This window comes from Pipistrellus hanaki (genome assembly GCF_964339955.1).
Source record: "Pipistrellus hanaki genome assembly, chromosome: 20".
Classification (NCBI taxonomy): domain Eukaryota; kingdom Metazoa; phylum Chordata; class Mammalia; order Chiroptera; family Vespertilionidae; genus Pipistrellus; species Pipistrellus hanaki.
Window position 1 is genome coordinate 14,960,228 of NC_140522.1, and position 27,397 is coordinate 14,987,624.

At 42.2% G+C, this 27,397-nt stretch overlaps 1 long non-coding RNA gene across 1 annotated transcript; it reads left to right on the plus strand.

The window, feature by feature from the left end:
- The first annotated feature begins 14,574 nt into the window (after window positions 1–14,574).
- Window positions 14,575–15,028, plus strand: LOC311614204. The gene is made up of 2 exons (XR_014793604.1): window positions 14,575–14,856; window positions 14,907–15,028. It is a non-coding gene; the product is annotated as an uncharacterized lncRNA (long non-coding RNA).
- Window positions 15,029–27,397: the final 12,369 nt, after the last annotated feature.

Here is a 27,397-nt window from a genome sequence, read left to right on the forward strand (position 1 = left end):
AACCAAAACATTATTCTGACACTGAGAAAATAGAATCTGGAATTCTAATCAAAGTTGTATTCATTTTTAAACAATTAAAGGAGAGAAGATTTCATCATTAACTTTTCCCGAAACATACCATTAAGGTATCGCACCAATCCTCGGTCCAGGTTCGCACTCGGCTCCAGCCAGCGTTGAGGACGCAGAGCCTCTCTTCTAAAAGAGCCTCGCTGCCCTCGATCAAGTTCTGAAGGGCAGCACTACTCTCTGTGATGGCATTTAAATCAGCTTTTTTCTTTTCCAGATCCTTCAGAATAATCTAGAAAATAAAAATACCAAGATCCATTTGATCTTTCAGAATGTGATAAAAGTTTATACAACCTTTCTTAAAAACAAAAAAACAAAACAAAACAAACAAAAAACAAACAAACACGGAAACTTTTCTTCCACATACTCCCTAGAAAGTTTACAACTGCCAAAGGTTTACAAACCTCCATAACTTACTAACATGCAGAGTTCTTAAGATGCTAATAAAAATGGAAACATTTACTTATGCATATTACAGGAAATGTATTAAATTCAGGTATGAAAAAATGTTATTTACTTATTTTAAGTATACTAGTAAATTCCATGTACCACACACACACATACTATTTTATCTTCATCATAACTCTGGGTGTAAACAATCAAGTTCACTTTCTGTAACTATAGCTGGCAAAGCAGAACTACCCCAGAACTCATAATTCTAAAATTTATAATGAATGTATTTCCTTGGTTCCTACAGGAGACAAATAAGTACTATAGTTACCTGTGAGGACTACATCCTATAACTAAATGGCCTAACATAATTTATTGTAAAAGTATTCCATCCTAAGTAAATTATTAAGAATTAGCACATCTAAGTTTTGGTCTTACAATTGTCATAATACTTTGGATAATATAATGACAACTTAATTCTCATGTTCCTAAGATTCAATAGGTAAGGTGTTTAATCAGGAGAGTTATAGAGAGAATATTGGATTCCAAAATTAAAACTACAATGTTCTTTCAATCATAAAGTGACTTGTGCATATCTAACCTACTGCTGCTGGCACCTTATTATACACACCAAAATAAATTCCAGAAGGATTAAAGCATTAAAGATAAAAAGATGAAACTATAAAAGAGCTAGAAGAAAATATAAGTAAAAATTACATAAACTTGGAGCAGTTGAACCTTCTAAGCACTAATGGCATATATAATGAATAAAAAGATGATTTACCATTTAAAAAAATATATAATAACAGCATTTTTTAAATATGTACAGTACAGAAAGGGAACCATAGTAGCAAAAAATATATTTTTTCAATAATAGACAAAATACAAAGCATTAATAATTTAATAGGTAAAGAGCTCTAAATCAAAAGATCTAACAGGTGAAAGAAAAATGGTCAGAATTACACTAAAAGGCAATTTTAAAAAAAATCTACAAATGGCCTATAAACTGATAGAAAAATCTAATTAATTAACCAAAACATATCTGCCTACCATTGTCCAAGTTGTGGTTAAAACAAGCAAGTAAGAATTCTCACATGGAGCTGGTAGGTATAATTTCATAATTTGTATAAGACTTTAAAATGGATATATCCCTAGACTCAATACTTTTAGCTCTTAGAATTTATCCTAAAAGAATAATTATGAATACATGTTATAATGTAGCTACAAGAATTTTCATCATAACATTTTTTATTTTTTGTTAATCCTCACCCAAGGATTTTTTTTCTATTACTTTTTGGAGAAAATGGTAGGGAGGAAAGGGAAGAGGGAGAGAGAGACATAAAATTTATTAGAACCTGATGTTTGAACACGGCTCAGTAGCCTATTTAAATATCAATCTAAATTCAATTTTTAAAATTATGATTTTAAAAATCCTAAATGCTATTATTGGTATAAGCCGATAACTTGAGTTTAAACAGGGACTATTATTTTTAAAGTTTACTTTTGAAATGTCAATAGTCATTGAAAATATAAAGTGAATCTGGATTAAATATTAAAAATACGTTTCAATACAATTTGTACTCATTGCAATATTAGCACATTTAAAAATTAATAAACATTATTGGAATCACTGAAAACATTAATACTATAAAATTTAAACACAGTTTCTCCCAGAAGTGAAATTTTAAAATGCACAAGAGAGCCAAAACAGGTTTGGCTCAGTGGATAGAGTGTCGGCCTGTGGACTGAGGGGTCCTGAATTCGATTCTGGTCAAGGGCACGTACCTTGGTTGTGGGCACATCCCCAGTGGGGGGTGTGCAAGAGGCAGCTGGTCGATATTTCTCTCTCATCGACGTTTCTAACTCTCTATCCCTCTCAATTCCTCTCTGTGTAAAATCAATAAAATATATATTTAAATTAATTAATTAATTAAAAAAATGTATGAGAGAGAGAGAGAGAGAGAGAGAGAGAGAGAGAGAGAGAGAGAGAGAGAAGTGGCGGGGCGGGGCTGTCCTCACCTGAGCATCCAGGTCATTGTAGAGTACCTTCAGAGAAGTCAGCTGCTCATCCAGCCCCTTGGGGTTGTCGGTCTGCTTCTTCTGAACAATTTGTCTGCCGGTTTTGATTTCAGTTTCCACTTCAAGCTTGAATTCACTTAGAGTTTTATAGAGTTCCTTAAAAAGAAAACATAACAAATCGCACACATCACAGTGAAAACCCGGTAACTGGAATCATTTCAGAACAAGGCTTATCCAGACTGACAGCCATGATTTAACTACGGAGATCAAAGGGCTTTCTCTTTGCCCAATTTGGATTCAAGGGATGAGTAAAATAGCATCAAGTTTGCAATAACTTTTTTAAATCAGAGAAGAAAATAAACAAATGGCATTTATATTTGTTTCAAAAAAACACTCAGATAGATATTTTAAAAGTTTATGAAAATTTATGAACATTTTCCAAACATAAAACATGAAAATATCAGGACTAAAAATTGGAATGTCTATCATTTTTAAAATCATGACTTTAAAAATCCTAAATGCTATTATTAGAAAAAATCCAACTCTGGCTATATTTCTGGCTATTGGAAATTGGAAATATTACCATTATTTTTCCCCCCTTACAATTCTGAAGTACCAAAGCTAACACATTGGTACCTATACTACTTATGTAATAAGAAGATACATGACAAATCAACACATCAAGATGAATATGACTTTGAGAAATTTTAGTCATCAAGTCAAATTCAGAGCTGTCTTCATCTCCGTTACCTTAAACTGTTCTGTGCATCCATTCATCGTGATCCTGACCTGAAGCATCTCAGGTGGCTCTGTCACACAACAGACCAAGTTACACACAGTCAAGATTGGTGCTTGCTTTGTTGACTTCTATATCTCAGTAAATATTTTCATATATCAGTGAGTGTGTGTGTGTGTGTGTGTGTGTGTGCGCACACACACACACACACACACACACAGAAAAATGTATCCTATTTATTCATTCTTCCACCCTTTTCAGCTTTTGAGTAATCAGACAACCTTTGGTATATAAAGACATGTGGACATAACAGTTTTGATAAGCACAAAGAACTCTTCCCAATCTTTTATTGTCTTTACAGGTGTCATCTTCAGCTTCGTCATGATTCTTCTCAAGCAGAACACTAATTCTAAGAGTGTGTATGCTTAGCCACATTTTAAAATGTATAAGCAACTGAATTTTAAAATTCAAGACTGCAACAACAATAAGGCCTTCTAAATAATTTTTTTACAGATCTTAGGTTTAAACTTTGATTTAAAATTAATTTTTTTCTGGAGAATGATTTTTCTGTAATAATATTCCTGGCATCTGTTTTAAGTATAATTTCTTCTTTCATATTTTAGATTTAGACTTTATAAATTAAAATGTAAGTATCAGTAAGAATAATTTTTTTACATGGTAATATTCCTAACATCCATTCTAAGTATGGTTTTTCTAGCTACCTTAAGTTTATCCTTTAAAAGTTAGTTCATTAGTCATACTCTGCCAAAGCTTTTCCTAATGTCATTTTGTGATTATGTTTCTTTTGTTTTTTAATCATATATATGTATATTTATGCCTTTTTTTTTTATTTCATGACACTGTAATAATTTATTTTACTCCATATTATCTATCTCCCCTATCTCTTCTAATGTCTTTGGAGGAAAAGACCATACTTCTTATTTTATAACCTGTTTTTCATCCTTCACCCCTATTGTTAATATTTATTTACAATATATATTAATATTGAACAAACCATGTACGTTATGCTAGATGAAGCCATATTTGCTGCTGGAAAACCTAGTGCACGCATTAGCCACAATGCCCTCACCATGCACTTGTCCATGTGTGTCTGTACATATCAGGATCCACATCCTTCACGTCCAGCACATGCAGTTCTTCTTTCACACTATCCAGCACATGCTCACAGTCGAGCATGCACTGTTCGAAGTTCACAGGCTTCTGGAAAAGCTGGAACTTGGTGGACACCTCTCGAAGTTTCCTCTATTGGAAGAAATGATAAAAATAAGCAATTCACGTTATAATGATAATCTCTCTCAACAGATGGAATTAGTATAACACCTGCTGCTAAAATGCTGTAAAAAGAAATCACAATAAAGCATTCCATAGAGGAACTCAGAGAGGTTACCCAGAATCATACATCACTTGACATTCAATGTGTCAGTCTTAGATATAATAGAAGGCTAAGCTGGCCTCCCTGAAATTAAAACTTCACTAATTTTCCCACCTATTTGAAAACTACAGTCAGAACTACTCAAAGTGTTCTTTATGAGCTCAGAGTGAAAATCAATGTCGCATCCACCGCAAAGGACTGAGCGGTGCCCGGTGTATTAGCCGCAGAGAACTGACGCGGATTCTGCATCAGGGGAAAGACTTATTAACCTAACGTCTAAACCTAGCTTTCTATCTCTTCTCAACTCAACTTCAGAATCACATTCGATATTGTCCACGCATGCAACAATTTGTTCCTGCTGCTCTGCCTGGGATGCAATGCACCCGCAATGTGTCACCTGTCTCACTGTTCACATCAGAAAGAAAACCAAAGGCATCCAAGTAATCATTGCCCACACATCGCTCCCCCTGGTCATCTGCATGGCATCCATCTGGCTTCTGTTTCTAGCAACCCTGTCTTCTAGGAAGTTCGGAGGCAGAGAGTTCATGCTTTTTAGCAACTCTTCCAGCACTATCTTGTGGGAAAAGATCTCTAACTGAATTCTCTACAAAGAGATCAGAAGCAGGGAAGGATGTATTTTTTTTAAGTTCCATAAAATCATATATTACATAAGAATATGCAGAGCCCTGTTCAAGTTTCAGTTATTTGCAGTATAGTAATACTAAACGCAGACTAGTACTGTATGTTGTGCACAAACTATGGTCTTCGCATTTGTCATTTCTAATGTCCACTGCTTATTTATAAAAAGGAATTTTCCCAGTTTCATAGCTCAGAAAGCTATCTTTTTCCAGGATTTCACATAACCAAAAGCAAGGTCACCCTTTCTCACTGACTGCCGGTTTGGGATGGCGGGAGGGGCTGGTGCTCTTGCAGGTGAGGAGGCGACTACTACACTTGCTCTTCTGAGGACTCAAACACCTCAGATCCATGGCAGCACCTTCGCTTCCTGCGGAACTTGCGAGGCATCTACCCTCTCCGTCAGGTAGGCTGTGAGCTGCTTGTCCAGACCCTGTAAGCTATCCAGCAAAACTTCAAGCATCTCACCAGTTTTCCGTAGGTCATAGAGTTCCTTTCGTAAAGACTTCTCCTTTCTCTCTGCCTACACAGGGGATAAAACAGAATCATTCGTCTTCATAAACTTAAATAGCTGAGTATAAGAAAACCCTATGATATGGCTACCAAGAAAAAAAAATACAGGCTCTAGTTCAAGACTTTGGCGAGCAGCATGAATAAATAACTTGCAATAACAATGAAAAGGTCCTTGTGGTATCTTACATATCTTGCAGTGAATTACTCGTTTTTACTTCTTTCTACATACAATGAAAATCTGTTAAAATGTAAAAGATTTCCTAAATAATATGTAAAACAGAGAATATCCCATTTACTATGAATTTATAGTTTTTAGAAACCAGCAATAAGCCTATCAACAAGGATATACTATATAACAAACGTCTATCAGTAGAGTGAACCTATAAAAATTTTTTCCAAAACCTAAAACAAATTTCATGTACATATGTATATACCACTACTTGCTGCACTTTTAAATCAAGATTGATTCTTTTCCCAATCTCAGCATCAACAGTTATTATTTAATATGTGGTTGAAAGCATTAATATTCCTCTAACCCTCCTTGGGAAGAACAGTCTCTCTTCTCTTCTTACTGATATGAACATACACGTTGCAGTTCATTTTGGATATGCATCTAAGACAGCTTGGCATTTTATCACAACAGTATATGTCAAATTCTGCCCTCCCTAGTATTTCTAGGACAATGTGAATTATTCTTACATACAGCTATAATATAATTCAAAGGAAATGAAATAGTTCGTAAATCGAAATCATCTCAAAGATAGATTTTTTTCTTTTTAATCATCAAGTTTTGCCTCCCTAGAGTTGGGTTTACTCGTCCTCAGCTAGTATGTTAAAGTCCGCAACATCCCCGTTCATGTTGGTTACGAGCTTTTCCCCTTGGCACAAGTTCTTGAGGTCAGCTCCATCTCACAAACAACTAATCTACTCTCATGCGCATCCCGGTTCTTACCAGGCTACTCAGTTCTTCATATCGACTGTTGAAAGCCTCCAGTTTCTCACTTATCAACTCATCCATTACCCCACCATCAATGAGAGTCTGGCCAAGTTCCTGGATCTCGGTGCGATTATCCGCTGGATGTTGCAAAAGGCATTCTAGAGACTGGACAGGGGCAGGAAGGGGAAAATAATGCACTTAACTGAGGCAAAATGTATCAAGGATCCAAAAGTGTCCATTTTTTTAAACAAGTAATTCCATTTTCTACCCAAGAAACAAGACAAGGAATAATTAATTTTCAGAAATATCCATAATGGTATTAAAAAATACATAAAATTGAGAACTCAGCATAAAAGATGATATATGACAATACAATTTCATAGATAACTTTAGTAATTATTAATTACATGGGAAAATGTCCATGGTGTGATGCAAAGTTTGAAAGCAGAAAAGAATACTATAAAGCAAAACTATTTCAAACTGTTGATTATATTTTGAAATATGGGTACTCAGTTTTCTGTAACACATACAGAAAGTTAGGTGCTATTTTGTATACACACTTTATGTGTACATAAACCTAAGTAACCTTGGAGTTAAATATTATTTCGTATTACAGATGGGAAAACTGAAGTTCAGAGAGCTTAAGTACATAGCCTACATACTGGTACATACGGTAAAAAGAAGAGCTAAGATTCCAACTTGACTCATGATTTCAAAGTCTTTGATCCAGTTATTATAACGTACTACATTCCAGTGCGTGTGCTAAAATTAACAATAATTAGAAAGAGCCCTGGCAGGTGCTTCTCAGTGGTTATAGGTCAGTTTGGGAACCTAAGAGTCGAGGTTCAATTCCTGGTCAGGGCACCTAGTTGGGTTGCAGGTTCACTCCTCACCCGCCCTGCTTGGGGCTCGTGCAACAGGCAACTAGTCAGTGTGTCTCTCACACACTGATGTTTCTTTCTCGTTCTTTCTTTCTCTCCCTCAACACCCTCTCTCCTTCCATTTTCTCTGAAAAGCAATGAAAAAAATGTCCTCAGGTGAGGATTAATAATGATAATAATAATAACAACAATAATAATAATAATAGTGAAAAAAATTTGCCAAAATGTCTAAAAGTATTTACCTTAGAGTTTGTTTTATACTTTTCTCCATTTTCAGTATTTCTAGAATGCACATGTTTTAATTCTCATGTTAAGAAAATATTCATTTTTAAACTAAGCTTTTCATGTTTTCATACTCTTCACCTCTCACTCTGCTCCTTTATCTGAGAAGTGACATCTTTTCTCCAGCAGAGCATCCAGCTCCTGGGATTCAGGTACCACCTTTGACTTACTTCTGACCTTCAATCCAGGCATCCGCTTAATTACCATGTGTCCCTACAATTTCAAAAGCATATCTATCCTCTTCCTAGCCTCTTCCTCTTTTTTTTTTTTTTTAAGCAGGTCTACTGTCTTCATAATTTATTTCATTTAAGAAACAGATATGAAGTCACCGTGAAAGAAAACTCAGATGCATTTCTTGGCCTCAAGGAGTTCAAATGGGCCTTGAGACAAGCTCCTGGGACAGGATCCCACACTTCTCACTCTTCCCTCCCTACCCTGTCCTCCAACTTGTCACATCTGAAGATAACATGGACGGAGCCACTGTGAACACAGTCATTGCCGTGTCTAAGGAGCAAAAATAACTTTATGAAGAAACAAGAGAGCAATTGTTCTAATGCCGTAAGGCAGAGTTCCTTCCGTCCAGGGACTGGTAAAAGGAGGCAGGAAAATCACTGCGGTGCTTTCCTGACATCCACAATGCACTAATTAACAAGTACCCACTTCGGGGACTGAGTTAGTGGGTCAATCATTAATCTAAACATAAAGGATGGTACACACACTTCAAGCAATGGAAGGCAACACTGAAAGCTGCTGAAGGAAAAAATGCCTTGCTGGCATAAGGCAGAAGATTCCTCATTTTAATACTCATTAGGCTACCCTACAACAAGAAATAGCAGGGAGAACTCAGGTGCCCACCTCCTTGGCCTCAAGGATAGCGTCTTCCATCTCTGGCTGGGTCTCCAGGCTTTTTACCTTCTCTTCCAGGGTGTTCAGCCAGCTGGTCTCAAGGTCCAAATAATGAAGAAATTCAAGCCAGCATGACCACACTTCCTAGAATAGGCAAGGAGAAAGGGGCATTAGACACGGATCCATTTAATCAAACAAAGTTTAAATTCCCAAGAATGGGAAGAAAAAAACAATCTAATAATAAAAGGAGGGAGAAAGAAGTAAAATGGCAAATTCAGGAAAAATAACCCCACTTTGTGAGACACTAAAAGTGTTCTGCTAACGCCTCTGTTATAATAAACCTTGTTGTCACATTTATTTTTAAATTAAAACATACTTTCGGGACTTTTAAGGGCGGTCACTGTCTGCTTTTATCACCCTCTCTTCCATTTCAGCTCTCAGCCTCATCTGTATCACTCCATACTGTATATGTCCTTTAAAACTTCCGGACAGTTCTCAGTTCTCATTCTCCTTACCTTTATTGGCAAATTTTTTCCCCTCGGCCTTTTCTCCCCAGGTGAAATTCCCCTCAGCTAATAAAATGTCAGCCACTCAATAAAGTCTTTCCCACCCTGTTCTGGTTCCTCATGTTTTCTATCTTTAGTTCCTGCCATGATCTTTGCTCCCAGAACTTCATTGTGAATCTCACAGTTACTGAAATTTCCTCCACAGATTTGAATAGTCCCCTTTCTGGGGCCTCCCACCATGCTTCATGCAAGTTGTGGACTTAATCTGTGGCAGAATATAAACTGGAATGTATTTTATTACCTTGTTTACTATTTCTCCAGGGGAGAAATTTGACTGTTTCTCCTATAAAAAAGGTGCTTGGGTTTCAAAATAAATGTGTGGCAGCAAGGTTGTTGCAAGAGATGAGTTAGCAAAGAGCTTTTACTGTCTCAGAGTGTTGCATTATTCTCAAGGATTCAGCCATTTTCCTTCCTTTTCTCAATTAATGGATTGCTATGTCTATGGAGATCTGAAGGGATCCCATTTCCCATTGCTGGCAGGGGAGCTTCTCTGGTTTAGTGACACCAAACTCTTTGCAAATCCATCTCCATTTTGCCCTTTCTAGAGTCTATGTTCCCTCCCCCCATTTTCCCCACCACTTTTGCATTTGTCCAGTTTCTTTCCTTCTCCCAAATATCTTCCCTTTCCAATTTACCTCTCTCTCTTTGTTATCTCTCCATTTTCTAATGTAGACACTGCACAGTCTTTATCACGATTTATTATATGAAAAACCATCCTCAGCATCTATTATCAAAAGTAGTAGAAGTTTTTTTGTTCTTTTTGCTCTTAATCACAAATAGTAGGATAATATGCTTCTGTTTATGATACACCAGTGATACTTGCAGACATTTGATGTTTTTAGTTTTATTTATTCAATTTTCAGGGTTCTAGTTGAATTGGTCAAAGACAAGTAGAACATTATGATAGATTTTTCTTCTCAAGATACAATCTTAAGCAATTTATTTAAGCTTTTATTCAGACAGTATAAAACCAATCATCTCTTTGACACAAGTTTTTTTTTAGAATTAATATATGTAAGTATAATTTGCAGGTTTCTGAACAATATTGGAGTGATAACTTTAATGGTTTATGATAGCCTGTATTATCCCAAGAATTTTACCAGAAGAAATGTTATATTGTAATTAAGTTCTTCTTGGCCTGCTACATACCTATAGCCCTTCAATTTTCCATCACATTCACAATATCTTCTAGAAGTTTGTTTTTAACTTTCTACCTGTTATTCCATCGGTTGTTGAAGATATTGAAAGCTATTGCTTATGGGTACTTCAGTTCAAGATCATGAACTGTCCTTGAAGTTATTAATTAGAAGTTTATTCCTTAGATCTTTCTTTCTAAATTTCATCTTAAAAATGAGAAGAGTAAAGAAGGGAGGTGAGGAGAGAAAGAGACTGTGTGTGTTTTTTATTATTATTATTATTGTGAAGGGCTGCTGGATACATAAAACTTGAATTTACTTTTATTTTTAGTGTCTCCTGAACATAGAAAAATACTTCCTTTTAGAGAGATTTTATGCTATAGTAAGACAAAGGTGAAAATATTCTTAAGGAGTTTTCTTTTCAAATCAAGACTACCTTAGAGCATCTCCTTTGAGGATGACAAGTGATTCTGTCTGTGTCTGTCATATATATATATATATTATTGATTTTTTACAGAGAGGAAGAGAGAAAGGAATAGTAAGTTAGAAACATCAGTGAGAGAGAAACATCGATCACTGCTTCTTGCACACCCCCTACTGGGGATGCACCTGCAACCAAGGTACATGCCGTTGACCGGAATCTAACCCCAGGCCAGAAGGGGCCAGGCCAGGAGCAGCCAGATCCTGAGCGGCCACGCCCAGAGCAGCAGCAGCCAAGCCCAGAGCATCCAGGCCGGGAGAGGCCAGGCCCAGAGCATCCAGGCTGGGAGAGGCCAGGCCAAGAGCAGCAGCAGCCAAGCCCGAAGCATCCAGGCCGGGAGAGGCTTGGCCAAGAGCAGCTTGGTCGGGAGCAGCCAGGCTCGGAGCAGCAGCAACCAAGCCCGGAGCATCCAGGCCGGGAGAGGCCAGGCCCGGAGCAGCCGGGTTGGGAGCAGCCAGGCCTGGAGTGGCAGTGGCCAGACCCAGAGCAGCTGGTTGTGGAGCAGAATAGAGCAACAGAGGCCAGGCCCGAAGCAGCTGGGCCAGGAACAGCTCGCTCCTCACCTGCCCATGCCCCAGGGCTGCTGCTCAGACATGACTGGAAACTTTTTGTGACAGTCGGCCCTGTCTGCACAAGAGATAAGGACTCCGGAGACAGACCAGGCCGGGGGGGAGGGGGGGAAAGTTTAAAAAAATAAAGTCAGTAGTAACTCAGTGCGGGGAGTTCCTTTGGGGTGAGACATGCAGACCTCCCTCTGTACTGGGCTGGGAAATTGGGGTCATAAAAAACCGCAGCATCCTGCACTCCCATTGGGAGTCAGAACAGACATTCTGCTTGAAGCAGAACAGGCCAGGTTGTGTAAATCACCTAAGGAATAGCTAAGGACAACCAGTTCTTTGTCCTGAGGGGCCAATCATAGAGTGACAGACCAACAGTGGGATGGGATGGGAAAAAGAGGTATAAGAGGAGGGACTACCCCTCCATCGGGGCTCTTGCCTGGGTGTTTGCAGGCTGCTGCGTCAGCCAAGGTTTGAGCCCAAATTCGAATCTGTAATAAATTCTAGCATGCTTAATCAAATTAGAAGCCCCCATCTCTTGGGGACTCGCTTAGTAGCATTTGGAGGCTCCCCAGCGAGTTCCCACCAGGGGGGCTTCTCAGTAAGCCCCTTTAAGAAATTTCAAGTTCTCTGGAACATCGGACCACGCCCGGATCTGCCTGCTTGGTGCCGGTAAGTCAGGCCTGGTTTCTCTTTTAAGTTTCTTGAAGCTTCCCTTGTCCTGGTTTGGTACGAACCCTGTTATCGTGAACTTGGGAGGCAGGACGCCGCTAAACTCCCGGTTCGCAACCGAGGTGGTGAGGACCACCGAGGCCTGGTTTTGGAGTCTGGAGACTCCCAGGTTCTGCCTGGTTTTGGAGTCTGGAGACGCCCTGGTTCTGCCTGGTTTTGGATTCTGGAGACTCCCTGGTTCTGCCTGGTTTTAGAGTCTGGAGACTCCCTGGTTCTGGTCTGAGTGAGTGTTGTTCTGGTCTGAATGAGTATTGTTGTGAGTGTTCAGAGAGTGCGGCCGCAATCGAGTGTGTGGGAATTGGTAAAAGTGTTTTCGTTTTTCCTCTTTTGGATTTGTATTGGACTTATTTGTTGCCTAACTGTTTATAGACTGGGAAGAAAGAGAGAAATGGGGCAAGGAAACTCAAAGGAGAGTCACCTAAGTCCCCTTGAATGCATGGTTAAAATTTTTCCGGACTTCAAAAAACGAGGTGAAGGCTATGGTGTTTCTGTAGATGCCTTCATCTCCGGAGACTCTGTGAATTGGAGTGGCCAACATTTGGGGTTGATTGGCCTTCAACAGGGACCTAGACATGGGGCCCTGCATGGGAGTCCGGCGGATAGTCTATAGAAGCCCCGGGCATCCGGACCAAATTCCATACATTGATATCTGGATTGATGTTCTTTTTGATAACCCAAAATGGCTGAAGGAGTGTGGTTGTCTCCCTGACAAAGGAAAATTGGGAAAGAGACCTCCCATGTCCATCTTACTCGCCCGGCCACAGGCGAGCAGAGAGAAGCCAAGTCAGGTGCCTTCAGCACCCCTTGTTTTAGCAGGGGTCTTCAAACTACGGCCCGCAGGCCACATGCAGCCCCCAGGGGAGTCTGATCCTGCCTGCCAGGTTTTTGGGCAGTGAGTGCAGCCAAGGTGTTACAGTAGGAATTAGTAGTTCATATAGTCCGGCCCTCCAGCTCTCTGAGGGACTGTGATCTGGCCCCCACTTTAAAAAGTTTGAGGACCCCTGTTAGAGGCTCCTGAGGAAGACCCGATATCGGGCCTGAAATTCCCTTGCCCACCCCCTTATGTGGCCGCTGCTGTCTCCACTACCTCGCCAAGCAAGGAGAAGGGGTCTGATCCCCCAGTGAGATCTCAGATGAGAGTGGAGTATCCCCCCTTTTCGCAGAACCCCCAGGGGCTGATAACTTTACACTCACCAGCCCACCTGGGATGACTGCCAGCAATTATTAAACACCCTGTTTACCACAGAGGAGAGAGAGAGAATAAACACTGAAGGGAGAAAACAAGTTCTTGATGCCCATGGGGAGTCGGTTACAGATTCAGCCCAGATTGACACCGTCTTCCCCTTGGCCCACCCTAATTGGAACCCCAATTCAATGTTAGGTAGGGAGGCTCTGGACCATTACCGCCAGGTTCTCCTGAGAGGTTTTCGGACTGCCGCTCGAAAGCCTACCAATCTCTCTAAGATAACCGAGACCAGACAAGGGCCAAATGAAAGTCTGGCAGCTTTCCTTGAGCGACTATGTGAGGCCTATAGGACATACACACCTATAGATCCTGATGCCCCGGCAAATCAGGCAGCCCTTGTGGTCCAATTTGTAGCACAGTCAGCCCCAGATTTTAATTTGAAGGTATGAGGTTGTAACAATTATAGTCCAAAAAGGTTAAAAGCAGAGACCGAATTCTAAAATTAACTATTTAGGAAGCTTGAGCTGGCAAAGGCACCAAGTCTGCCCAGCAAGCTAAAAAACTAAATGAATCTTATTTCAGACACCTGCCTCCACCCAGTCTTCATCAGTGCTGGAGGAACGGTCTCATAACTGTTTGTTTCAATTAGCCATTTAAGTTTAATGTGATTAATGATTACAGTACATTGTAAAATCTTTAAAAGAAAAGGAAAATATTTTGTGGGCCGTTTGGTCCTTGTGTGTGTGTCAACTGAAGTTATAATTTTAAAATCAGTAAGAGCTTGTCAGAAAGTTCAGGAGTCTGATTGCAGTGTAGGGGTCACAGGTTCCCCCAAGGCACCTTCACTAGCAAGAGGCAAGTTGTGGACAGCCAGATGAAAACGCCCTGGTGGAAGTGCCACCTTCGCCACCTGGGACCCGCTCGCTCCCTGCCTCCATTCACCTCGAGGACTTGTTTTGAGTAGCTGGAGGCGGTAAGGCCAGAAGGAAAATTCCCCTGTGACCCCCCCGGTACCCCAAGGGGACCCCAAAAACCCCCGGTGACTGCTTGGACACTTTTCACCGTGTTCTATTAGGGGGCTTAAAGGCGCAACTAGAAATTCTCCTGTTCCCCTTTTCAGTCTTATAGTAATCTGAGATCTTTATCTGTAGGAAGAATGTGGCAGTTTAAATTTCAAGCAGCTGGAGGCTTGGGAACAGAGTGCTGGACCTGCTCCCTCTTCCCTCTGCCTTTTCTAAATATTTTAAAATAATGGAAGATTTGAGGTATGATTATAGATTTTTGAAGGACATAGAAAGAAGGTTTAAAAGCTAATGTAAAATAATGAAAGTTTTTATGAAAGTTATGCATGTGATGAGAAGGAGAAACAGGGAGAGAGAAAGAACGAAACCGAGAGTTAAGAAAGAGACTCTGGGAGTCCGAGAGGGAAGGATTTAGACAGAAGCAGAAACAAAGATTGGAAGAGAAAGTGATATGGGTGTATAAGTGTGAGTGTGTATGTGAGAAAGGGAGGGAGAAAGACATGAGCAAGAGACAGGAAAGAACAGAGATTAGAGAGGGAGAGAGACAGAAGGTGAGGCCAGAAGAGACAGAGACGATCTGAAAGAAAGGGAGACTTAGATTCCAAGGGTTTTTAACTTCGAGGAAGAAGACTGACAGGACCAGGGCTCCTTTCAATTAAGCTCCCAAGGGTAACCTTACAAGTGAGAGGCAAAGCTATTAATTTCCTGGTGAGCACTGGGCAGTTTATTCAGTCTTGACAGAGCCGATGGGACCCCTAGGAAGATATCAGTCCAGGGAGCCACCAGACAAACTGACTGTTTTCCTTGGACATCAAGAAAGACTGTAGACATAAGAAGGAACACATACTGGAGGAACGCAGCCGCTAAACTGGACTGAAGTAGAACAACGGGCCTTTGAGGAGCTAAAGAAGGCTCTCATCTCAGCACCTGCCCTAGCCTTGCCAGATGTCACAAAGTGAGTGAGGTAAGGGGCATTTCCAAAGGGGTTCTCACTCAGACTCTAGGTCCCTGGAAGAGACCTGTTGCCTATCTGTCTGAGAGGAGACCCTGTGGCAGCAGGGTGGCCAGTGTGCCTCTGGGCAGTGACCACCATAGCATTGCTGGTGAAGGAGGCAGATAAGCAGACTCTGGGCCAGGAGCTAGCCCTAACAACACCCCATGTCATTGAGACCCTCCTTCGGGTGCTCCAGAAAGATGGATGTCAAACACCAGAATCACCCAGTGCCAAGCTCTTCTCCTGGACCAGCCATGTGTCTGGTTCCATAAGACACTGGCCACCAACCCTGCCAGCTTGTTTCCAGATGATCCAGAGGAACCCATTCATGATGGCATAGAGGTAACAGACAAGTACTGACAAATGTCCTGCCGTCATCACCAGACAAGGTACTGTTCACGGATGGGGGCAGTTAGGTTCAGGATGGGATCTGATATACAGGGGCAGCAATAGTCACCCTAGACCACACCATTTGGACACAGTTCCTGAACTTTTGGCCTTAATCCAGGCCCTTCAATGGGGACACAGTGCCATCCCCCAGGAAAGAGGATTACCAATTTCAGAGATTTTAGCTTATTTGAGTCCATCTGACTCCTGAAAGCAGTTGCAATAGTGCACTGCAAAGGACATCAGGAAGGGGACACAATTGAAGCCAGAGGAAATAGAGACGCAGACCAAACTGCTAAGGAAGATGCCCAAAGACCAGTAGGGCCTTTACAAGTCTGCCAGACTCCAACCTACACCAAACAAGAGGAGGAATTGGCTGAACAGAAGTAAGCCATCAAAGGACTAGATGGTTGGTGGGCCCTACCAGATGACAGACTGCTGGTCCCAGAGGCTCTAGGTCAGACATTAGTTGCCCAGTTATACCAGGTTACCCACTTAGGTGTCACCAAGACTTCTGAATTTCTGTGACGCAGATACTACGAAGCTTAGGTAAGGTAAAAGCGTCACTAGAAGTACTGTCTGTGTACAGGTAAATGCTAAGCAAGGTAAATGCTAAGAGGGTCTCCCTGGGAATTCGGGCCCCAGAGAAATTCCCCAGGAGAGCATTAGGAGGTAGATTTCGCAGAGATTAAGCCACCAGCATTAAGGTACAAGTACATGCTAATTTTTATAGACACCTTCTCAGGTTAGGTTGAAGTATACCCCACTAGGACAGAAACTGCATCAAGAAATTACTCCAGGAGATTATACCTAGATTCGAACTGTCATAGGATCAGATAACAGCCCAGCCTTTGTAGCAAGGTATCTCAAAGTATAGCTCAAGCCTTAGGACAGGCCTGAGCGAAACTCTATAAAGTTTAATGAAATTTGTCCTGGAAACCGGTGAAAATTGGACCAACCCCCTGCCCTTTGCCCTATTATGGGCCAGGTGTACCCCCTACTGGGATGCCCCCCCCCCCCGTTTTTTTAGATCATACATGGTAGACCTCCTTCCATCCTTCCTGGGGTCAGGGAGAAACTGAAAGCTAGAATTCATAACCATTCCCTTGCTCAAGTCCTTATAGGCTCTGCATTTTACCCAGAGAGCCACCCATAAGCTTGTTCCAGATGCACTGCCAGTGCCCACCGTGGACCCTGTACACCCCTTCCAGCCCGGAGACTCAGTGTGGGTAAAGAAGTTCACTGTCCAAGGACTCACCCCAGCCTCACAAATGACTGTTGGTTATGTCTCAACCCTGAACCCCCTTATTATTCAGGAATTGCTGTTAACATCTCTCTTGGAGATACCCCACAGGACATAAGAAACATCTCCTTGGAGGCTGCGGAGGGTCACTGCCAGTGGGTCGTAACCCGAAACTTACTCTCGGGGATCTACAAGGACAAGGGACGTGCTTGAAGCCTGCTAATTACCCTCTGAAGGACTCTTTCTACGCCTCATCCTGTGCCTCCACCATCCTGCTACCGGAGGAGCCATCTCGAGGAGCAGCCCTGCTGGCTGCCCCTGAAGGGACTTGGTGGGCTTGTACCAATGGAATAACTCCTTGTGCCTTTCCCGCATTTCTCTTAGACAAGGAATCACCAGGCCTCTGCATCTTAGCACACATACTTCCTCAGGTCTATTACTTCTCTGGGGAAGGGGGCCGAGAACACTTAGGTCTCACCCCACACCGGGTTAAGAGGGCCCCAGTCCTTATTCCCCTTTTACTGGGAATTGAAATTGCAGGATCAACAGCTGTAGGAACATCCACCCTTATTAAGGGGAACCAGGACTACAAAGAATTGAGCCAACAGATAGATACTGAACTTAGCACTCTTGAAAGTACAGTCAGCAAGCTAGAAGGGTCACTGAGCTCCCTAGCTGTAGTTGTCCTCCAGAATCGTCGGTGTTTAGAGCTACTTTTTCTCAAACAGGGAGGGCTTTGCCTAGCCCTGGGTGAAGCTTGTTGTTTTTATACCAACCACTCTGGAGTCATAAAGGAGAGCCTTAGCCAACTAAGAAAAAGATTAAAGGAAAGGGAGGACGCCAGGGCCAGCCAGGGGAACTGGTATGAAAACCTCTTTACGTGGTCCCCTTGGCTAACAACTCTTATTAGTGCCTTAGCCAGCCCCCTCCTCATTCTATTGCTAGCTCTAACTGTGGGTCCTTGTTTGTTCAGATCTCTGGTAAGTTTAATACAATCCAGAGTCCAGGACCTTAAGATCATGGTCCTCCGAACTCACTATCATAGTCTCAATACGGAGGACCGGGAGGAGGAGGAATCAAAGATTTGATTCCCCAATAAGACAGTAGGGAATGTGACAGTCGGCCCTGTCTGCCCAAGAGATAAGGACTCTGGAGACAGACCAGGCCAGGGGGGGAAAGTTTAAAAAAATAAAGTCAGTCTTAACTCAGTGCCAGGAGTTCCTTTGGGGTGGGACATGCAGACCTCCCTCGGATCTGGCTGGGAAATTGGGGTCATAAAAAACTGCAGCATCCTACACTCCCGTTGGGAGTCAGAACAGACATTCTGTTTGAAGCAAAACAGGCCAGGTTGTGTAAATCACCTAAGGAACAGCTAAAGACGGCCAATTTTTGTCCCGAGGGGCCAATCAGAGAGTGACTGACCAACAGTGGGATGGCATGGAAAAAAGAGGTATAAGAGGAGGGACTGCCCCTCCATCGGGGCTCTCACCCGAGTGTTTGCTGGCTGCTGTGTCAGCCAAGGTTTGAGCCCGGATTCGAATCTGTAATAAACTCTAGCATGCTTAATCAAATTGGCTCCAGTGGTTCATCTCTTGGGGACTCGCTTCATAACAGTACTTACTGGTCTGGTTGCTGGGCCCTGAGGGCCAGCTTTCTGCCATATTCAAGGGGAAAGCCCTGCCCTGAGGACAAGGGAAACTCTTGCTGGTTTCCAGTAGGAGCTAAGGGCGGTGGGGCTTTTGCTTAAACTGGCAACCCAGGTCCACATTCACAGGGCCCCAGGGCCCTACCCACTGGAACTCTTCCAGCTGTTGCCCCTTGCCCCAACCCCCTCTTCCCTTGACAGCTACCCACAGACCTCCTGGCTTCCCCACAGAGCCCCCAACCCCTCCCTAGATCCCTGCTGTCCGCAGGCCCGCTGCAGGTCACCATGTCCCTGCCCACCAGCCTTTCTCCAGCTTACCTAACCACTTCTTGCTGCTCACCTGGCCCCACCCCCTTGTTTTCTGGACCGCCTCCAACTGCTCACCTCGCTTCCCCCCCCTCATTCACTTGACAGGTTCAGGTGTGGGCCAGGGCCTGCCTCCTCCTTCAGGAAGCTCCGCCCCATGGTTCATTGGACCAAGGAGCGAACAGCACCTGCTGGGCTGCCCTGATCCTCACACACAGAATAGCCCCCACCTCTGGGAGCCCTGTCAGGTGCCTAAATCCACCCAAAGCACATGGCCCTCTGCTCACAGGGTGCCTCCCGGGTCCCCAGGAGTGGGCAGACCAGCCAGCCCCCCGCTTCAGGACAGCCATGGGCCTCCAGAGCCTCAGGGTCGGCCCAACCCCCGGAGCTCCCACCAAGCGGCAGGTCACAACAGAGTGTCCTGGGACGCCCACAGCCCTGTCTGTGGCCTTTGACATCCAGGAGAGAGCTGTGTCAAGTCCGAGAAAAATCACTTCACACTCTGGGGGCACAGCCCGGGCACCTCCAGAGGAACTTACTGGTTGGGTAGCCTGGCCCTGAGGGCCTGCTTTCTGCCCAATTCGCGGGAACTCCCCGCCCTGAAGACAAGGGAACCTCTCGCTGGCTTCCAGTCTGGAGCTCAGGATGGTGAGCTCAGGAAGGTGGGGCTTTTGTGGCCAAGTGGGACCCTTGTCCCCATTCACAGGGCCCCAGGGCCTTACCCACCGGTTAGGGTTAGTATTAGCTTTAGGGTTAGGTTGAGGGGTAGGGTTGGGCTTTGACATTGGGGAGAGAGCTGTGTCAAGTCAGAGAAAATCACCTTCCACCCTGGGGGCACTGCCCGGGCCCAACCAGAGGTACTTACTGGTCTGGTTGCCAGGCCCCGAGAGCTTGTTTTCTGCCCCATTCACGGGGAACACCCTGCCCTGAGGAAAATGAAACCTCTTGTTGGCTTCCAGTCTGGAGCAAAGGGCAGTGGGGCCTTTGTGTCCACTGGCGACCCAAGTCCACGTTCACGGGGCCCCAGGGCCCTACCCACCAGAACTCTTCCAGCTGTTGTCCCTCACAACAAAACACTATTCCTTTGACCGCTACCCCCAGACCATTTGGCATCCTGGCCGAGCCCACAACCCCTCCCAAGGTCCCTGTTGTCCCCAGGCCGGCCTGCGGGTCACCATGTCCCTGCCCACCAGCCTTTCTCCTGCTTACCTCACCACTTCTTGCTGTCTGGGTGGCCCCGCCCCCTGGTTCTCTGGACCGCCTCCAGCTGCTCACCTGGCCCTGCCCCTCTTTGACTTGACCTGGTTCAGGTGTGGTCTTGGGTCTGCCTCCTTGTTCTGGAAGCCCCGTCCCCTTGTTCATTGGACCAATGAGCGAGCAGCACCTGCTGAGCTGCCCTGCTCCTCAGACACAGAATAGCCCCCACCTCTGGGAGCCCTGTCAGGTGCCAAAATGCACCAACTGCACATGGCCCTCTGCTCAACAAACCAGTTTTGGCAATGAATTTATTTTTATTCAAATTTTCAGTATTATTTTATTTCCCCATCAAATCCCACTCTATTATTTTATGTGCAAGGCACTGTACACTTTCACAGAAATAGCTCTGCTAATTAAGATGATGCAGTTTTATGAATACAGACTTGAACACCAGAGGTAGAATTAGTATAAGAAGTATAGAGAGATGCACTCCCAAAGATGAATTCCTTTCTTACCAAAGTGTGGGGTGCTACACTCTCCCTTTTCCCTTCCCGATGGTGGGTAGGCCTGTTGAATTGGCTGATCCCTCTCTCAGACAAGAATCCCAAGCCAGTGAGGCAGGAAGAGGCCTCCCAGATCACCTTTCCCCAGTGGCAATTCCTGCCTTCCCAGTGGGCCCTTGCAATGCTGGCTGGAACCTGGGATAGTGACCCTGAGTCCCCCTGCTCTGTCCGAATTTGTGAAGTGTGGATGTAATGTGATTTCTGAACTTCCTTCACCCAGACCGATTTAGAGAAAAGAAGCTCTGTCTCCCAAATTGGTCTGTGCCTTAGAATCACTGGGGAATTCTAACAATTCCAAACCTGCACTGCATCCGACTCACTAGGTTAGAGAGGCACTGGTATTTTTGGAAGCTCCTGGGGCGGTTCAGTGTCCAGGCAAGCTAGGGAATGACTGCCTTAATGTGCTAGATTGGGGAAGTTTTCACAGTCAGCACCAGCCCCCACATGGCCAGACAAGCAGCCAGAGCTTCAGGCATAGAGGGGTCTCCATGCTGAGCTGCTGTGCTCTGTCACTCTCTGTTGTTTTTGGTCAGGCTGTGGAGGGACTGTCTCACTTGATGTTGTGCTTTGTTTTCCAGCTGAAGGAATGTGGCTCCACAAGGGTGCATGCTTTAAATCAGGGGTCCTCAAACTTTTTAAAGTGGGGGCCAGATCACGGTCCCTCAGAGAGCTGGAGGGGCGGACTATATGAACTACTAATTCCTACTGTAACACCTTGGCTGCGCTCACTGCCCAAAAAACCTGGCGGGCAGGATCAGACTCCTCTGTGGGCCGCATGTGGCCCGCGGGCTGTAGTTTGAAGACCCCTGCTTTAAATCAAGTCAACAGAGTGCTGCAGGCTTTACATCAGAACAATGTAAGTTCGTCAGGTGATGGGGCCACGTGGGTGCCATCCGGATTGTTTACTGTTGAAACCAGCCACCTGCTCTGTGCATGGACCTCCGCTCCTTTATGGAAACATTTTCCTATGAGTGAAGGAGTAGTCACTCTTTTTCTGATTAATGACTTAGGGTATAAGGAACACATTTTATTTTATTTTTTTTGAGATTTAAGTTTACCTGATTTCTCTGATCATTCACATGTATGGCTGTCCAGATGTGCTCAACCAAAACCCTCAGCTTCCATGGAGAACTTGTCTTATTTTCTTTATCTAACCTTTATTCTCTCTTATTGTGTCAGGTGGATTTGGTGAATATCGGAGGAACTGACACTGTAGATGGAAACCACAAGCTGACACTGGGTTTGCCATGAAGCACCGTTTTGCACTGGCAGATGGGGGATTTTCAGTCACTTATTACTGGTCATTGGAAATGTGTCCTTTGTGTATTCGTTTCTTAGCTCTGCATCACAGAGCACCACAAACCGGGTGGCTTTAACAACTGAAGTTATTTTCTCCCAATTGTGGAGGCTACAAATCTGAGATCAACGTGTCAGCAATGATTTTTTTTTTCCTGCAGCCTCTTTCCTGGGCTTGTGGGTCCTTTTTCCCTTTGTCTCCACATGGTCATCCCTCTGTGTATGTCATATCCTAATCTTTGCTTCTGATGCCAAGAAACTAGTCATATTTGATGAGAGCTCTCCCCTCCATATGATCTCATCTTGCCTTAATTACCTCTTTCAAGGGTCTCTAAATAAAGTCACATTACAAGGTACTGGGGTTAGGACTTCAACATAGAATTTTGTGGAGGGCACAATTCAATGCCTAACTGCCTAACCATTTGGAATGAAAGAAACTGACAAACTGCTCTATTTTCCTAGCCTAGACAAAAAGAAGATGCCTTTATAAAATATTGAATTTGAAAATTTCAGACATCAAAACCTTGCTAAAATAGCTTAAAGAATTTCCAGGTACTGTTACTCAGATTCCCAAAGGTTAACAATTGTCTATATTTGTGTTTTCTCTTTTTCTCTTTGCCTAAATACTTCAGTGCGTATTTTCTGAAAACAAATTGTTCTCCTAAAATAAAGGAGTTCTCTTACATAACTACTATATATTAACATAATATAAAATGTGTATGATAACATTAATAGTTCTAACTTACTTATCATGTCTCTTTTATCTTCTTTAATCCAGAATACTTTCTGAGTGTTTGTGTTTTATTATATTGGCATTTTTGAGGAGCGCTGGACAGTTATTTTGTAGAATCTCCCTTTCTGTGGGTTTGGCTGATATTTTCTCATGATTAGATTCAGGTTATTCATTTGGGGCAGGCATGCCGCAAAAGTGACATTGATTTGTTCTCAGTGCACTCACCTGGAAGCACACACTGTCCGTTAGGCTTGTTCTGGCAGAGTCAACGTTCATTGTTTGGGTAATGTGGTATCTGTCTATTCCTCCACCAAACGTGACTGCCCTATGTTATTAAAAAATGTCTTGTGAGATATACTTGGAGACTGTGTAAATATTCAGCTACTTATCAAATCTTCCCCATTAGTTTTAAGATCCATTCATAATTCTTAGCTGATCAGTTATTATTATGATGCTTGGCCAAAAGTAAATTTCTAATGTCATTGTTCTTTTACATTGTAAGGAAGGGCTTTCCCTTGTCTCTTGTTTATCTGTCTGTCCATCCACTTTTTTATTCATTCAATGTACACACAGTGTACACTCAAGGATTTTTACATATTTAATAGGCTGTAATTTTTTGCTATTATTGTCTACTAGAGGCCTGGTGCATGAAAATTTGTGCAATTCAAGGGGGAACAGGGGTCTCTCAGCCCGACCTGCCTCCTCTCATGGTCTGGGAGCCCTAAGGAGATGTCCTACTGACGGCTTAGGCCTGTTCCCCATGGGCCAAAGCTGCAGCCTGGCCTTCCTCTGTGAGAGGCAATCAGGCCAATCAGGGGGAGGTGCTGCCCCCATCACCACGTTGTTGCTGTCACTGCTGGCCACAGCAACCTTCCCTTAGCCCTTGCAGCTGCTGCAGCTGCTGACTGCCCTCAGCGCTTGCAGCCGCCCCTCCCTGCTTTGTCCGGAAATAGGTCTGGAAGGACATCCAGAAGACATCTGTCTATCCAGTCTAATTAACATATTACCCTTTTATGAAAATAGATTTTGACTCTTAAATTATACTAAATTTGGCTCATGTGATTGACCCCCCGCCTTAAATCAGCTCTGTGTCCTTTTGACATATCCACATCATTCTTTGAGCACTTCCTTAAAACACATGTATTTCTTTAGAGTAATACTGTGCAATATTAGTTCTTGATTATAATCGGGAAAGTAACTTCATTCTTTGATTTTGCATTCAGTCAAAAAAGTCTTCCTTGCATCCTTATCTTTTGTAGAAAATCAAAACAGTTGCTTTTCTATCAAAAGTTCTTTGTAAATGTATAGTATTAAAATATTACTCTTTTAGGGATTATGAAAGTAATGTTTATTGTAAGTGAATCTAATATGAGTATTGTTAAGATATAGAAAGTACTATGGTAATGTATAATGGTGAAGTAAAAAATCACCTTCTAAATTCTAGTACTTCAAAATAATTGCTGTTTAAAGGGAAATTTGAAATAAATTGAATCACCAGTGACCTGATCCCTATGGTTAAGTAATGAAATAGTTCTCATGCAAGGACTCGATCCCAGTAGCTGCTTTACGTCATAGGCGGACATGGTCTCTCTGGCAGGTGAAAGATGTCATGAAGGACATCATGTCAGCCTTGCAGCAGACAAACAAGGAGAAGATCCTGCTGAGCTGGGTGCGCCTGTCCACCAGGCCATACAGCCAAGTCAATGTCCTCAACCTCACCACCATCTGGACAGACTAGCTCGCCTTTAATGCCCTGCTTCACTGACATAAGTGAGAATGACTCTCTTTAGTTGTGGGCTTTCCAGATGTGTATCTCCTCCCTCCCTCCTTCACTGCTCCTCCATAAAGCCCCTCCCCACTAGCCCTGCTGTCCTCTCAGTACAGGTCCTACCAAAACATTAAGAAAAGTAAAATCATGGAAAAAATCTAACCACCAAGTCTTTATTCTGTGGACTTAAATAGCACAGCACAGCCACAGCTGCTTCTACATATTCATAAGTTAAAACATGTAAAATGATTCACATAGTTCAGTCCCACTCATTCAGCACTAATCAGAAATATATGCAAAGAATTGTGCTAGTGTCCATTCTTATACCAAAGGGAAAGTTCCATAATTCAGTGCAGTCCCGACTTATTCTACAAAATTTTTTTTTCATGAAATTTATAAACAGATTCTAAATATATGAAAGACCAAAAGCCCATGAAGAGCCAGTACAATTGTGAAACAGAACTAGGCTGAAGTACTTCTCAAACAGAAACCAAAAGTAATGATGAAGCTACATTAATTAAAACTATGGTGCTATAAATAAGTACGCTAATTTAATTACAGGCTGAACCATATGAAATTGCCAGTGCTTGACTGTTATTTTGACGTACAACAATGGCAGTTTCTATACTCAACATAACAGAATAAAGGACTCAGAAATAGCTCCATCCTGATATATAACTGAACTGATTGCTATTAAAATAGATGGTATAGGACAACTGGTTACCCATATGTAAGTAACTGAGTTGGATCTTTACCTCACCTTACCCACAAATAAATTTCAGATGCATCAAGGATTTAAATGTGAAAGGTGAAATTTCTTATATGTTTTATTGCCATTTTAAATAATTTATTGTTTCAAGTTTTGTTTCCTGTATATGCTGTGCTTATATATAAAAATATAATTGATACCACTACATCTTAGATCTAGAAACTTGTTAAAATTTTAAAAAATTAAGTTTGTTTCTGCAGAATTAATGCATTTTTGGTAGACCATCCATAGATTATAATAGTCCCCTCCTCTCCCCTCCTCTCCTCCCTCTTCCTCTTCCCTCTCTTCCCCTCCCCTTCTCTTTTTCCCCTGTTCATTTGTGCCTTGCCTTTCAATACAATATTGATTTGAATTGGTAATAATGAGAAGAATATTTTGTTCTTGAAAATGAAGGGCATGTTTTTAATGTTTTACAATAATAATAATATTTGCTGTAGCTTTTTTTGAGATATATAATTAAAATTTGGTTAGAGAACCTCCACACCCAATCTTTTTCACTGTATCAGTTTAGAGAGGTTAACTGTTCCTAGTTGGATAAGACGTGTAGTCAGAAAACTTGAGTTTTAGCCTAAACTTTTTTCCATTAACTACCTAATTGGTTCAATAAGTGTGTTTTTAGTACTTTTCCTGTGTTAGGCTCAGGATGTATAACAGAGAAAAAAGGTAAACACCCATATCTCCTTGGGGTTTATGTGCAATTAGAGGGAGGCAGACAATAAAGAAATAATAGGAAATGTGAGTTGTTTAGCAAAAAGCTGTGGTAAACATGCTGAAGAGAAATGTAGCTGGCAAGAGGGGAGGCCAGTGGGTGCAGGGCGTGAGTAGGAATAGCAATAGGAGAGGAAGTCTGAAAGGAATCAGGGGTGGAGTGGGCGAGGCAATCCCAGGAGGTAGGTGAGTGTAGGATGCAATAACAGATGGGGTGCACAAAAATGATCAACTTTTGTGTAAGTCAGCACACAAAATGTCCAGTTTTTAGGATTAAAAGAAAATCTTTATAGACATGAAATACTAAGCAATATAATATGGAGAGGGTGAGTGGAGGGTAATTCTCTCAGGACGTTTGTTTTAGGAATAGCCTGTGTAAGCTGGATTTTCCACTCTGCTAATAGTGGACTTTCAATAAGAGAATTAATTCATTAGTATTAATGGTGGTAATTGATGTATTTAGGTTAATTTTTCATTTTTTTACCTATTTATTTTGAGCTTTTTATTTCTTTTTCTCTGTCTTTTTTCTTTTTGTCTTATATTAATAGGTTCATCCTCCTCTTATTTTTCTTTAACTATTTGGAAAGTATTATAAAATATTTTAAATCTTCTAGTGATTACTCTAGAAAATTTAATAGGTATGTTTAGCCAATACAGGAAACTTAGAATATTTTATCCATTGTTTTTATTTTTATAAGTTTCTTTAAAATACTATATATTTGACAAAGTTTTGGTATATAAAGTTAAACTTTTTAATTTAAACTCACAAACAAAATAATCTAAAACTGCAATGTGTTAGATTATAACAATGACCACTTCGTTTCCACATGTGTTGTCTTCAATGTATTTTATTTGTGTGGTATTTTCAGACCTGATCCTTTCAGCTGGGATAGAGTCGTCAAGATGTCCCCTACTGAGAGACTTGAACATGACTTCAGCCAGGCTCAAATGTACTTGGGAATTGAAAAGCTGTTAGATCCTGAAGGTATTGTTCAGTGCTTAAGTTTATTCTTGATTTTGCTGCACAATTTTGGATATTCGAAGAGCAGTGTTTTTTGTTGTTGTGGTTTGTTTTTTTTTGGAGGAATTATGAGAACTGAGCAGTGTTCTTTCGTTTGAAACATGGTGCAAGTCATTTTATCGCAGTTATTGGAACTTTTGTACTTAACAATTTGTAGGATCCTATAGGAGGAAATTTAATTACCTCACTGACGAATAGTTATTTGTTACCAGCAGAAGAGTTAAAGTTTTAAGAAAATATAATTATTAGAAAACCAATTCAGTATTTGGTTTAATTTTTCTGAAATGCAGTTTTATGCTAGTACTAGCGGCCCGGTACAAGAAATTCATGCACAGGGAGGGGGGGTGGTGAGGGGAAGGGGTGTCCCTTAGCCCGGCCTGCACCCTCT